A 12,059-nucleotide genomic window follows, 5' to 3' on the forward strand; every position below is an offset into this window, starting at 1 on the left:
TTGGAACTGGGCCTCTATGTAGCACGGTGCTAAGTACTTATTATGCTTTATACTTTAGAATGTGCCTGCAAATTTACTGTTTAATTTAGTTTCAATAGAAGTATTGGGGAAATATTATTTTACTCTGAAGGAGAAATGTTGGCTCATAAAGGCAAAATGATCTGGAGAAGCTATTTGCCTTACAGTTTTAAGGATTGTGTTAGGTTTGCCCTTGATTTTCTAATACCTCCCAGATCTGCTGGGTGACAGGATCTCTAATACACCTTGACACACAGGAGAAGATATTCCGGGGCTGTGTGCTTTAGTATAGTTGTCTGGACTTAGTCTTCATGAGAAGAATCAAATTGTGGCAGAAAGAAAATCATTTAATGGCCAGACAGGACTTTTTTTCATTGGAAGAATAATTGTCCTTTCTCTTAAATTCTCAGATATAACGATAATGTGATATCTCTTATTACTATAGATGATTGACGGGTGTGGCTTCTGCCCTCTATTGAATAGTTCTAGGAGACTAAAACTGTTGGCGTCTCTCATCAACAACAACTCGACATACTTTTACTTTAACTTGGGAAACAGTTTCTTGGGAGGTTTGATGCAGCTTCCATGACTTTAGTTTTATTTGTTGATTTTTTTAAAATATTGCTGCTTCGTCCTAGTATCTGGATTTACCAGCCCTTCATGCTGGCTGTGAATCATGCAAAGCCGAGTCAGTTCTGATATTTTGCTGATCACTTAGAATTCCAAAGATCTGGAAAACCGTCAAACTCCAGGTTTTGGCGGGAATCCTATCAAATTCCTCAGCATTCAGACATGCCTGCGAAGTCTGTGGTTCAGGCTCTTCCAGACAGCACAGACTTGTAGAGAGAATCAAGCCGTATGGATGTAGTTCTTGGCCAGTGGGTCAGCATTGGAGCAAATGCTTACTTCCTTGTACAGCCCTGATGGGGAATTTGTTGTGTGTAGATGTGCGCTTATGTGGGTCATTCTGCTTTTCTGGAGTACACACTTACCAAAGCCATAGTTACACACATGTCCGTTGAGTGGTTTTTATTTCTGTAAAAATGTGATGGCTTTGTTTACTAATGATATTCATCACTTTTATGTACAGACTATAACAAAGTGCAAAAATATCTTGGTTATAAACTTGTGCACTGAGAAAACTGGGGCTGATGCGGGAAGAACGGTCCTTCAGTCATTGTGAAAGAGCAAACATGGATTTGACAGCCTCTTATCTCCTCAGACACCCGCACACTCCCGAGATTCATCCTCCCACACATCAAACTCACCCTAGCCTATTGACTGAGCCACAAAAACAGGCTCTACTCTGTTCCTCCTCCTCTTCTGACTCATGCCCCAGAGTCACGCAACTGAAAACATTTCTCAGCAAAAGACATCATGTGGAAAACTTTCCTGTCTCTAACTTGGGGGCTATTCTTTAGTATTTTGACGTTTGCATAATTGATACTAGAACTTCGTGTCCTTGGAACCCTCCCTGATGATGGAAGCTGAGTATCCACTGCGATGCTCGCGTCTTATTATGCTTTTCTGGTTCTTTGAAGGCGCCCTCTCCAATCCGTTTTTTACCCTTTGCCCTTCATCTTTGTGCTCTTCCTCCCTCCTAGAGTGTAAGTTCTTTGAGAACAGAGACGGTGCCCGCTGTGTTTTAAACTGCATGCCCTAGATGGAGTGATACCTGTTAGAAGCCGATGGATATTTTCAAATCGATGAATATTCCTAAAATCTCGTGCAGCTCCCTTTGCCAGAGTCCTGCCTCCATTACCAGGTCTAGGTAATTAGTCTTCCTCTGTCATTCCTCCACTATCCTTCACAGCTGTCTATACTTGTCATTGCTAGGTGACTCAGATTTGGGGTCCACTTATATGGCTTCCTCCATCTTTTTACATAATGTTGACTGAATTACTATTTGGTAATTTTACTTTTTTTTAAAAAAAATAATGTTTTCTACTTGACTGAATCATAGCAGGGTTGTATAAATTGTTAATGACATCTTTTACTTAATTTTGTGAGACAGTTATCTTAAAAGTCTTCTCCTGAAACTAATGACTTTTGCATTGTAATCGTAGCTTCTGAAGCAGTAAGAGTCTCGGGTTAAAAGCTAGGCTAGATACCTTAATGACACCATGCCTGGAAATAAAAAGTTAAAACAGACCTCAGGGTAAGTTTAGTTGCAGAGTGCATAACTAACTTTCCTTAGACACTAGGTTGAATCCTAGATGTAGGGAAAGAGAAAAAGAATAAAAAATCCTATTGTAATTGCTGTTGTGATTCAGAAAGTACGGCTTTATTCTTTTTATTTTCCCTTAAATTTGAACATTTCTCAAATGTACTAGTAGTATGTTACAACTGAGGGGGAAGAAACTCAGTGTGTCCCTTGTGTTTTAATGATTCTTTTCTATTGCTGTGAAGAGATATCAAGGCAATTTATAAGAAAACATTTTATTGGGGCTTGCTTATAGTTCAGATGGGGAGTCTATCATCACCATGGCAGGAAACATGGCAGTAGGTCGGTGGCCATGATGCTGGAGCAGAACCTGAGAGCTCACATCTGATCGGCAGCAGGAAGTATGGTGGTGTGGGAGCAGAGTTAGAGACTGGGGCTGTCGTGGGCCTTAGAGACCTCAAAGCTCACCCCCGACGATACACCTTCTCTATCAAGGCCAAACACTCTAATTCTTTCTAAACGCTTCTATGAACTAGACAGCAAACATTCAAATATATGAGCCGAAGGGGTCACTCCTATTCAAACCACTATATTGCTCAAATCAATATTGTATTCCTTTTGGCAAATGAAATTTTGCTTTCAATGCTTCAGGTGCTCATTACATTCAAAGTACTCCTGTTGCTGCCTGCTTCTTTTATAAGAGGAAAGGCAGTGTGATATTGACTGGAAACTGAGGACCCACTTGCAGATACTTTTGGTCAAAAATCAGGCTAAAGGGGGCTTATTTTTGGATTTTGTTATTTTTTTAGAAGTCAGAATTTATATTGTAAAAATAAAAATCATAGTACCAGCCACATGCACCTCTACAATATAGGAAAGTTTCCTCAGAGGCTCTCTCTCAACACCCTTTTATAGTGCCCTTCTTGGATGAGGGACTCCTGCAGGTGTCAAGGGCTGGGCCTCAGGCCAAGGCTTTAAGGTGGTATTACTTTAAAGTAGTAAAGATGAAACAGCGTTTCTCTCTTGAGATTGTTGGGAGTATGCAGATATTTTATAAAGCTTTTAGGGTACCTTTTCTTGGAGAGAGAAATGTGCATTGGAAGGTATCTGGAATTCCTGCATTGATGGGAAAAGGTCTTTAAGATGCACAAATAGGAACAATTTATGCACAATAAATTTATGGCAAGCCTTCTAGGAAGCAGCCTCATTATAGCACAGGACTAAGTGGCATGTGGTCTCTGTAATTCAGCTACTATTTCACTTAACACACAGTTAAAGGAATCGAACCTCATGCCCACGCCCTTTCTTCTACCTTACATCTTTTCATTAAGAGGACGATTAAAGTTTGAATGACACCTTTATCAGTTGTCATGTTAATAAAATAAAATAAAAAGCCAGGCACTTGCTCTGCAAGATCTTTTAAATCCTACTCCTTTATGTGTGTTCACGGCATATGGTATAATTTAAATGCTGCATGAGTGAATGCGTTAGTGAATGGGTGAATGTGTGGTTGATGTGCGGCTACTTACATCCTGCTGAGCAACCAGTCATGTCTGTTTTCACAGAAAAACAAGTATTTTGTCTGAGAGACTTTGCATGTTTGTGACGCGAAGTGTAAGCTAGCATAAGTGATTGGATAGCTTTAATACAGATCAATAGTGTCTTCTTCACCACCACCATTAGTGTTAGTTAGGGTTTCTGTTGCTGTGAAGAGACACCATGACCATGACAGCTCTTAGAACGGAAAACGTTTAATTGAGTGGCTCACAGTTTCGGAGGTTTAGTCCATTATCATCATGGTGGGACATGGCGGTGTGGCCGACATGGTACCGGAGTAGGAACTGAGAGGTCTACATTTTGATCTGCAGACAACAGGAAGTGAACTGTTTCACACTGCTCACTCCCGTAGTGACACACTTCCTCCAACAAGGCCACACCTACTCCCACCTCCCAATAGTGTCGCTCCCTATGGGGGACATTTTCTTCCAGTCTACCACACCAATGATGTTAGAAACATCCCAAGATGCACAGTTATATCAAGGAAAACAGGAAGCTAATCTGTGTGACTTAGATTAAGGTTTTGCAACTTTTGCACTAAAAGATCAAATTGTACCTTTAAGCTTTGTGGGCTGGGGGTCTCCTACCACTGTTTAGCTCTGCTGCAGTCTGAAAGCAGTTAGACACGATTGGAATGGATGATTAATATTAACCACCAATTTGACAGGATCTAATCTTGCTTTGGAGATAAGCCATGTATCTGTGAGTGACTTTCTAGATTGGGTTAATGGAGGTAGGAACTGCCCCCATGGACTTGGGCAACATTATTCCATAGCCTGTGGTACAATACTGAGAAACCAAACTGAGCAGAAGCATTCTTCCCTCTCTGTTTCTTGACTATGGATACAATGCAACTGCCTGCACCAAGCTTTAGCCTCCTTGAATCTCCGCCATGAAGGAGTGCATTCTTGAACTGTAACTCAGAATGAGGCCTTCCTACCTTAAGTTGCTTCTGTTAGGTAGCTTGTGGAAGCCATGAGAAAAGTACTAATATGCAATTGAGTGTGGCGCTGTCCTAGTCAAAATCATAGGTAAAGGCCTTTCCAGCTTGGGCCTGGCAGAATGGCTCCCGCAAAGAAGGGTGGCGAGAAGAAGAAGGGCCGTTCTGCCATCAACGAGGTGGTGACCCGAGAGTACACCATCAACATTCACAAGCGCATCCATGGCGTGGGCTTCAAGAAGCGTGCTCCTAGGGCACTCAAAGAAATCCGGAAATTTGCCATGAAGGAGATGGGGACTCCAGATGTACAGATTGATACCAGGTTCAATAAAGCCGTCTGGGCCAAAGGAATAAGGAATGTTCCATACCGTATCCGGGTACGTTTGTCCAGAAAACATAATGAGGATGAGGACTCGCCAAACAAACTCTACACATTGGTAACTTATGTGCCTGTTACCACATTCAAAAATCTAAAGACAGTCAATGTGGATGAGAACTAACCTACTGAATCTCAAATAAAGTTGGGGAGTTGCCTTCAAAAAAAACAAAAACAAAAACAAAAACAAAACAAAAAAAATCATAAGTAAAGGACTGATCACTAAATCTAGACTTCTCAGTCGCTCCTTATTCACAATTTTAGAAGCTCTACATGTAAAGTAAGATGCTGAGTACTAAAAGATTTTTGCATAAGTTTCTTAACTCTGGCCAGGTAGGATAGGAGATAAAATATTCCAGTTTGTCACCCAAGCTGAAAACTTACATGAGCCTAGAGGACCCCGAGGCTTCCTGCATTACACTTCCATCGGCTTTCTCAAGCAGGTGACAGCTCAGGCAAGTCAGGGCTAAAGCACCAATCAGAGAAAGTGATCAGCAATCCAATATGTCATAGTGACTGATAAGTGGGCGACAAGACCATTTCACATACTTCTCACACTTCCCTTGGGATTCTGTAATAATAACCTGTGTCCATGAGGTGACAACAGGGAAATTATATTATATTGTGTAGACTTTTGAAGGTAGCTGTCCTTGAGTCTTCAATGTAGCTTTATAGTAAAAATGCACTTCCCACCCAATAAATAGTTTAAAATTTCAGTGACCAATATAGGAACGCACAGAGACAGTAACAGCATGCACAGCGCCTGCATAGGTTCAAGCCATTCTGTGTCCCAGTGCTGAGGGGGGAGAGTGGGAGTGGACATGAGCTCCCACTCCCAATGAAGAAGCTATCTCCAATTGACATTTCTCTAATAGAGTCTCACAGGGTTTATAAACCACACTCAACAGTAGGTGTCATGCTCAGCCATAGAGGGCCAAACACAAAATGAGCTCAATGGTGCTTTTTGTAGACTTCTTATCTCATAGCCCTTTGTTTGGGCATTTGGTTTTGAATCTTACTGACCTTTTGCTTATATGTTATGGTTTCCTATTTTGTAGTTTTATGTTTTTGGTTTTTTTAATACTCTGGTTTGTTTGTCTGTTTTCGAGAGAGAGAGAGAGAGAGAGAGAGAGAGAGAGAGAGAGAGAGAGAGAAAGAGAGAAGGCATGGAGTTGGGTACATGGGGAGGATCCGGGAGGAGTCAGGGGAAGGGAAACCATGATCAGAATATACTCTCAAAAGCAATTATTTTCAATAAAAAATTTAAAAAAGGAAAAAAATTACTGTCATCTAGTATATGCTTAAAATGGTCAGCTTTATAATTTAAAGTTAAAACTTGTTTTATAATTTTTATTAATAATAGAAAAAGGCACAGTCAGATGTAGACAGGCTCTGCTTGTGCATACAGGAAATTTCTGAAGTCTATAACAAATGGAGAAGCCATGCTGGATTTAAGCAGATGAAACAGCATGGGTATGCATGACATATCACCAGTGGCCTCACACACATGACATATCACCAGTGGCCTCACACACATGACATATCACCAGTGGCCTCACATACATGACATATCACCAGTGGCCTCACACACATGAACTTGGACTAAAGTTTTACTAATATCAGTGACTAATTTAGCGTTGTCTGGGGACAGTAGCAGGAAGAAAATGTGTTATGTTGCTTTGTGCCAACTTCAAGGTCTCTTTGAGTGGGTGCCAAAGAAGTGTGAGGGATATTGTGACCGATTTCTCTACCATCATCCTCCCAAACTTTAAATGTTGTGCAAGGCAATATGTAGCTGTGCAAGACAGGAAGGAAGCAGAGACTGATGTAAAAGTGTGGGCTTCTATGCAACCAAAAGGAAATGATACCTTCCGGTTCATCATCATTGCTATAATCTCGTTATCATCAATATAATATTTAATATGTGTTCGAGAAGTGATGTGCTCTTTGGGTTATCTCATTTAGTTGTGAGTCTTCTGAATTGCATTAATTACAATACAGCTAATTAAATTACATAGTCTGAGAATTGTAATATAGTATGAAATTTAGTTTCATTTTGACAGAATTATACTTTTATGATTTCAAGATTAGATAATTCTCTTTATATAGAAAAGTAAAAAGTATCAGAAGTAGCAGCTGTACATAACTCCTTTTGCTGTCCTTTGTATGTTCACAGTGCTGTTTCCCAGTAACATGCCTATGGGACCAATTACATGTTCTTTAATTTCCTTGTGTTAGCGCTACATATTTTCTATGATGGAATAAAAACTATAGGTGAATAAGTCTGTTACACCTTTGCACACCTCCCATCTCTCTTCTCTAGACTTACACACACTATTATGATGTCTCTATCAGTTTTTCTACACCTCTTTCAGCCCTTGTTTAGCTATCTAAGGCTGCACTGTTCTAAATGCTGTCCGTAGTCTCTCATGAAGACTTTTCTGCAGGATTTTCAGTTTTCTGATCAATTTTTCCAGTTACTTCTGGAGGGAGTCTCCCAGGTATCCCTGAAGTGATTCAGTGTGGTTTTCTTCCTAGGTGTGCCGTGGGGTATTCTTTTCAAGTCTCCTAGAGATTCCTCTGTTATTTCTCCTGTTCAGTTTCAGGTTTCCTAAATCATGTCTTCTGTCTTCTGAACATCCCCTTGTTTGAATAGAAAACATCCTCAGTAATTTCCTGGAAGACAATGCTTTAAGAGATAATTGCAAGTACTTTGCAAGAGTGAAACGATCTTATTGTTCTTTAAATTGATTTGTGTATAAAACTCTACATTGGTTATTTCTTTGTTTTGAACTACTGAGGATTGAACTAAGAATTCTCCCAGCCTAGAAATAAATATGTAGTTCTCTTTATACTTTCATTTTTTCCCGTTTCTTTGCTTTGGTGGTTCTATTGTGTTTTTTCTCTCTATCTCTCTCTGTATCTCCATCACTCCCTTCTCTCTGTGTGTCTCTTTTTTTCTCTGTCCCTCTTTTTCTCTCTATTTCTCTCACCATCTCTGTTTCTGTCACTCTCCTGACTCGCTATGTGCCTCTGTCTGTCTCTCTCTCTTCCTTTTTCTCTCTTTCTCTCTCTCCTCTTTCTCAGTGTCTCACCCCACCCTTACTCCATCCCCTCACCCTAGTGTGTTCAAAACAGCTTTCCTGTCATAGGAATCTAATAAATATCTAAGAATCGATGAAAGTTTCAAAGAGAGGGTAGAGGGAGGAGGGAAGGAGAGGAAGAAATGCAGAGATTCTGCCTGCCTCTACAGAAGAAAGGATGGTGGTAGATGTTTTTTTGCACAATGAAAAGTATCTTTGAAGTCTATAGTTAGAAAACGACCAAAGAGAATTTAACCTCTTGATCTTGAAGTCATGTAGTGGTAGTACTCTGCCAGAGCTAGATTAATAGCTTATCAGAATCGTATTGATTAATGTTAATCAATAATTAGGAAGTCCTAATATAACAGTAGCATAATGAAAGAGAGAATCTGGAACATATTTTATTCTTTCAAATGTCTCAAATCAGTCGGCTTTGTCATCACTTACGCTTTTTATCCCCAGACCTCTATAGCGTGAATGTACACATCTTAATAACTTGCACACCTCAAAACATCTTCTTAGACTCTAAAGCAGGCTTAGGTCCTCACATCTTAAGCTTTGCATTTTTACGTAAGTGACCCTTAAAGCACCTGTTCCTTTTTTATCATTATGACATCACCTTAACGTTCAGGAGAAATCCGTTCTGTGAGTTTATTTCCTATTGGAGCCTGGTAATGAGGTAAATTGTGTCTAGACTCAACCTTGGTTCCTGCTATTAAGCTGGCAAACCAAACTGTAATCAGTCACCAAACTGTATCAGCGACCTTGGGAAGGATAAATTTCACCAGAGTTATTGATTTAAAAATGACAGAGACTTACTTGATTGGCTACCGAGAGAGCCACTCCGGGGTCCTCCGTGGTCGCTGAGGGCGGGTATGTCTGTCTTTGAGCTGGCAGCACAGGGCCTGGCAAGCTTTAGAAGATCCTGTGGATTAGGAGTCTGTGGAAAGATCAGCTTACTGTTGCCCTAGGCAACCGGAGGCAGTCAATTCCAGTGCCCCTTCATCCATGGTCTGAAGAGATCTTCACAGCAGTTTAGAGGAAAGGTAGTGTTGCTCAGTGACTAGACCTTTCATTTGATGAGGTAAGTTACGGATGGAAGTTCTTTTGTGCCCATCTGTCTTATTGGGAGAAAATAGAGGTTGCTGCCAGAAGCCAATCTGTCTCTCTGTTACACAAAGCTTTTTTAATTAAACATTTAAATGCCATATTTCCTAGATCCCTGAGCATTTGAGGACTGTGCATTGGGTATATATGAGTTGTAACTACAGTATAGGATCTGCCTGGAGAGCTGCATCCAAGTGGAAAGGTTGTAGAGGAACGTTTTAGCCTGAGTCTTCCAGTTTGACTGTAACTGCATTAGCTTAACAGGTTAGATTTACATCTGAGAATGTTAGCTTTTATCATTATATCGAATATATTTTGAAGCAAGGTTGAATCACATTTGCAATACGTTGTAACAGATCTAACCATATTTTTTTACCAACTTTTAAAAGTACATACCAATTTAAAATATTTGAAACATGTTTTTTTCCCTTAGTCTAGAAGGAGATATAATGAACAGAGATAATTAGGATTGTTTAAAATACATTTTTTTAACAGTAAGTACATATACACGTATACACAATTGAATTTAGGTGCATGCACGTGCATATATACAGAGTTAAAGCTAGCTTACATTCACAATATAGGGGAGAGAGAGAGACAGAGAGAGAGACAGAGAGAGAGAGAGAGACAGAGACAGACAGACAGACAGACAAACAAACAGACAGAAAGTAAAAGGTCAAACTCACAGATTCCTAGCTGGTGGAAGTGAACAGATCCGCTGCAGGTGGAATGGGCATGTGGATGGGGTCCCTGCAGGCCCGTAGAGCTAGTAGGAAGCAGTCACGTGGTTGCACTTAGCAAAGGTAGCAGTTAGGTCACCTGATGTGACCTTAGCTAAGACGGTGCCTGCCCACATGTTGCAAGGCACTGAGAAGCAAATTTTCAACAGACACAATTAACAAGACAGACATACGGGATGCGTGACACATAGGTTTAAAGCAGTCAGAATCACACCCGAGTGGCCACACCATTCACACATTCTTACCTACACGGAGCAGACAGGAAACCTTCCCGGCATTCGCTGCCGGCCTATAGCCAGACAAAAAAGATGAAAGGGAGAACTGCGGCCGGATTGGTTTGGCCAGGGTGGATTCCCGTGGTCAGGAAAAAAAGGACTGCACCATCCCAGGCTGGATGGTGCAGCGGCAGCAGCAGGGAAGGGACAAACAGAAGAGCTAGGGGGGAAAAAAAAAGAAAGGAAAAAAAACAAAACAAAAAACAGAGGCCTCACGTCCATGTTCCGGATCACTGACAGAATGTAGGGTGCTGATAAGTGGCTATGTGGCTCGAGGAAGAGTGCAGTTTCCACGATTAATCTAGAGACTGAACTCCAGCGTTTCTGTCTCAGACATTCACCAAGGACCTTGTCTCAAGCTGGTCTCAGGTCACCAGCTGCGAGGTCCACGGGCCATAACGAGTTATATGGTGGGTGCAAGCTGCAACCCAAAGCTGTTGTGTGGGTACAGGGGTGTGAAGGGCTCTTAGCGCAAGAGACACGTGGTTGCCCAGTACTTGAACTTTCGACTGGATCGAGAAGGTGAGAAACCACGGTGGAGAAGCAAATCTTCAGTCATGAAAACATGGCCAGAGGTGGGGGAGGAAAGGGGACTATGGCTACTGCAGATTCTGCCAGGCCTGGGTGTAGAGTTCCAGCGATCCTGGGTTGCAAAAGCAACCGACTGGACCGAAAATTGGAGGGTTCTGTCACTCCTCAAAAAAGCTAGGCAGGAGGAACTGACAGAAGAGCCTGCCAAGTGTCACAGGCACCGTTGTTATGATGTTGTTATGATTTACGGTGTGAGAGGGACACCGATGGGTCCCATAGCAGGCGAGGACCCGGCGCGGGAGGGACCTTTGCTGCAGGTGGGTCCAAACCACGGTGGGAGACAGAATATACCATGCAGACAGAGCTTGAGTGTGGAGTTTCTTTAGACAGAGGGAATAGGTTGGGAAGAGAGAATGGGAGAGAGACAGACAGAGAAAGAGGGGAGCAGGGAGGGAGAGAGGCAGAAGCCGGCCTGCCTCTTCAAAAGAAGAGCAGAAGTAGAGAGGATGACTGGACCAGGCTTGTCTTCTTAAAGGGATATTTTGCACCTGTATACAGACTAGGAACTGCTTGCCACATACAGAGTAGTGATGCACTGTGCCAGGGTCCCAAGGAGTAGGGCCAAGGTGTGCCTGGATGCTAACAGTATCCGCACGTGGTAGACAATAGAGAAGGACGTTCTTTCCTGCCTAACAACAACAACAACAACATAAAAGAAATCTTTTTTTTTTCGTTCTTTGTGAATTTCTTTTTTCTTAAATTTATGTTTAAAACCATGTTTTCTCACGTTACATACCAATCCCAGTTTCCTCACCCTCCTTTTCTTTGGCTCCTTCCACCTTCCACATTACCCTCTTCCCCCCCACTCCACCCCACACCCAAGAGGGTAAGGATTCCCCTGGGAAGTCAACAAAGTCTAGCACATCACTGAGACAGGAACAAGGCCCTCCTTACTGTATCTAGGATGAGCAAGGTATCTCTTCAAAGAGAATGGGCTCCCAAAGCCAGTTCTAACTCTCGGGATAAGTCCTGGTCCCACTGCCAGTGGCCCCACAGACTGCCCCAGCCACCAAACTGTCACCCACATTCAGAGGGCCTAGTTTGGTCTTATGCAGGTTCCCCTTCAGTCAGTCTGGAGTCAGTGAGCTCTCACTAGCTCAGGTCAGGTGTTTTTGTGGGTGTCCCCATCATGGTGTTGACTCCTTTGCTCATACTATCTCTCCTCCCTCTCCTTGACTGGACCGTGGGAGCTCAGCCCAGTGCTAGCG

The 12,059-nt window shown here is 42.0% G+C and overlaps 1 protein-coding gene and 1 pseudogene across 1 annotated transcript in view; both read left to right on the forward strand.

Annotated features, from left to right (window-relative positions):
• Positions 1 to 12,059, forward strand: part of Klhl32 (kelch like family member 32) — a 228,057-nt gene that overhangs the window by 20,510 nt on the left and 195,488 nt on the right. The gene's annotated exons all lie outside the window — the stretch shown is intronic.
• On the forward strand, positions 4,793 to 5,194 carry LOC148119580 (large ribosomal subunit protein eL31 pseudogene; annotated as a pseudogene).

This window comes from Myodes glareolus, chromosome 16 (assembly GCF_982192425.1).
Source record: "Myodes glareolus chromosome 16, mMyoGla1.1, whole genome shotgun sequence".
NCBI classification, from domain to species: domain Eukaryota; kingdom Metazoa; phylum Chordata; class Mammalia; order Rodentia; family Cricetidae; genus Myodes; species Myodes glareolus.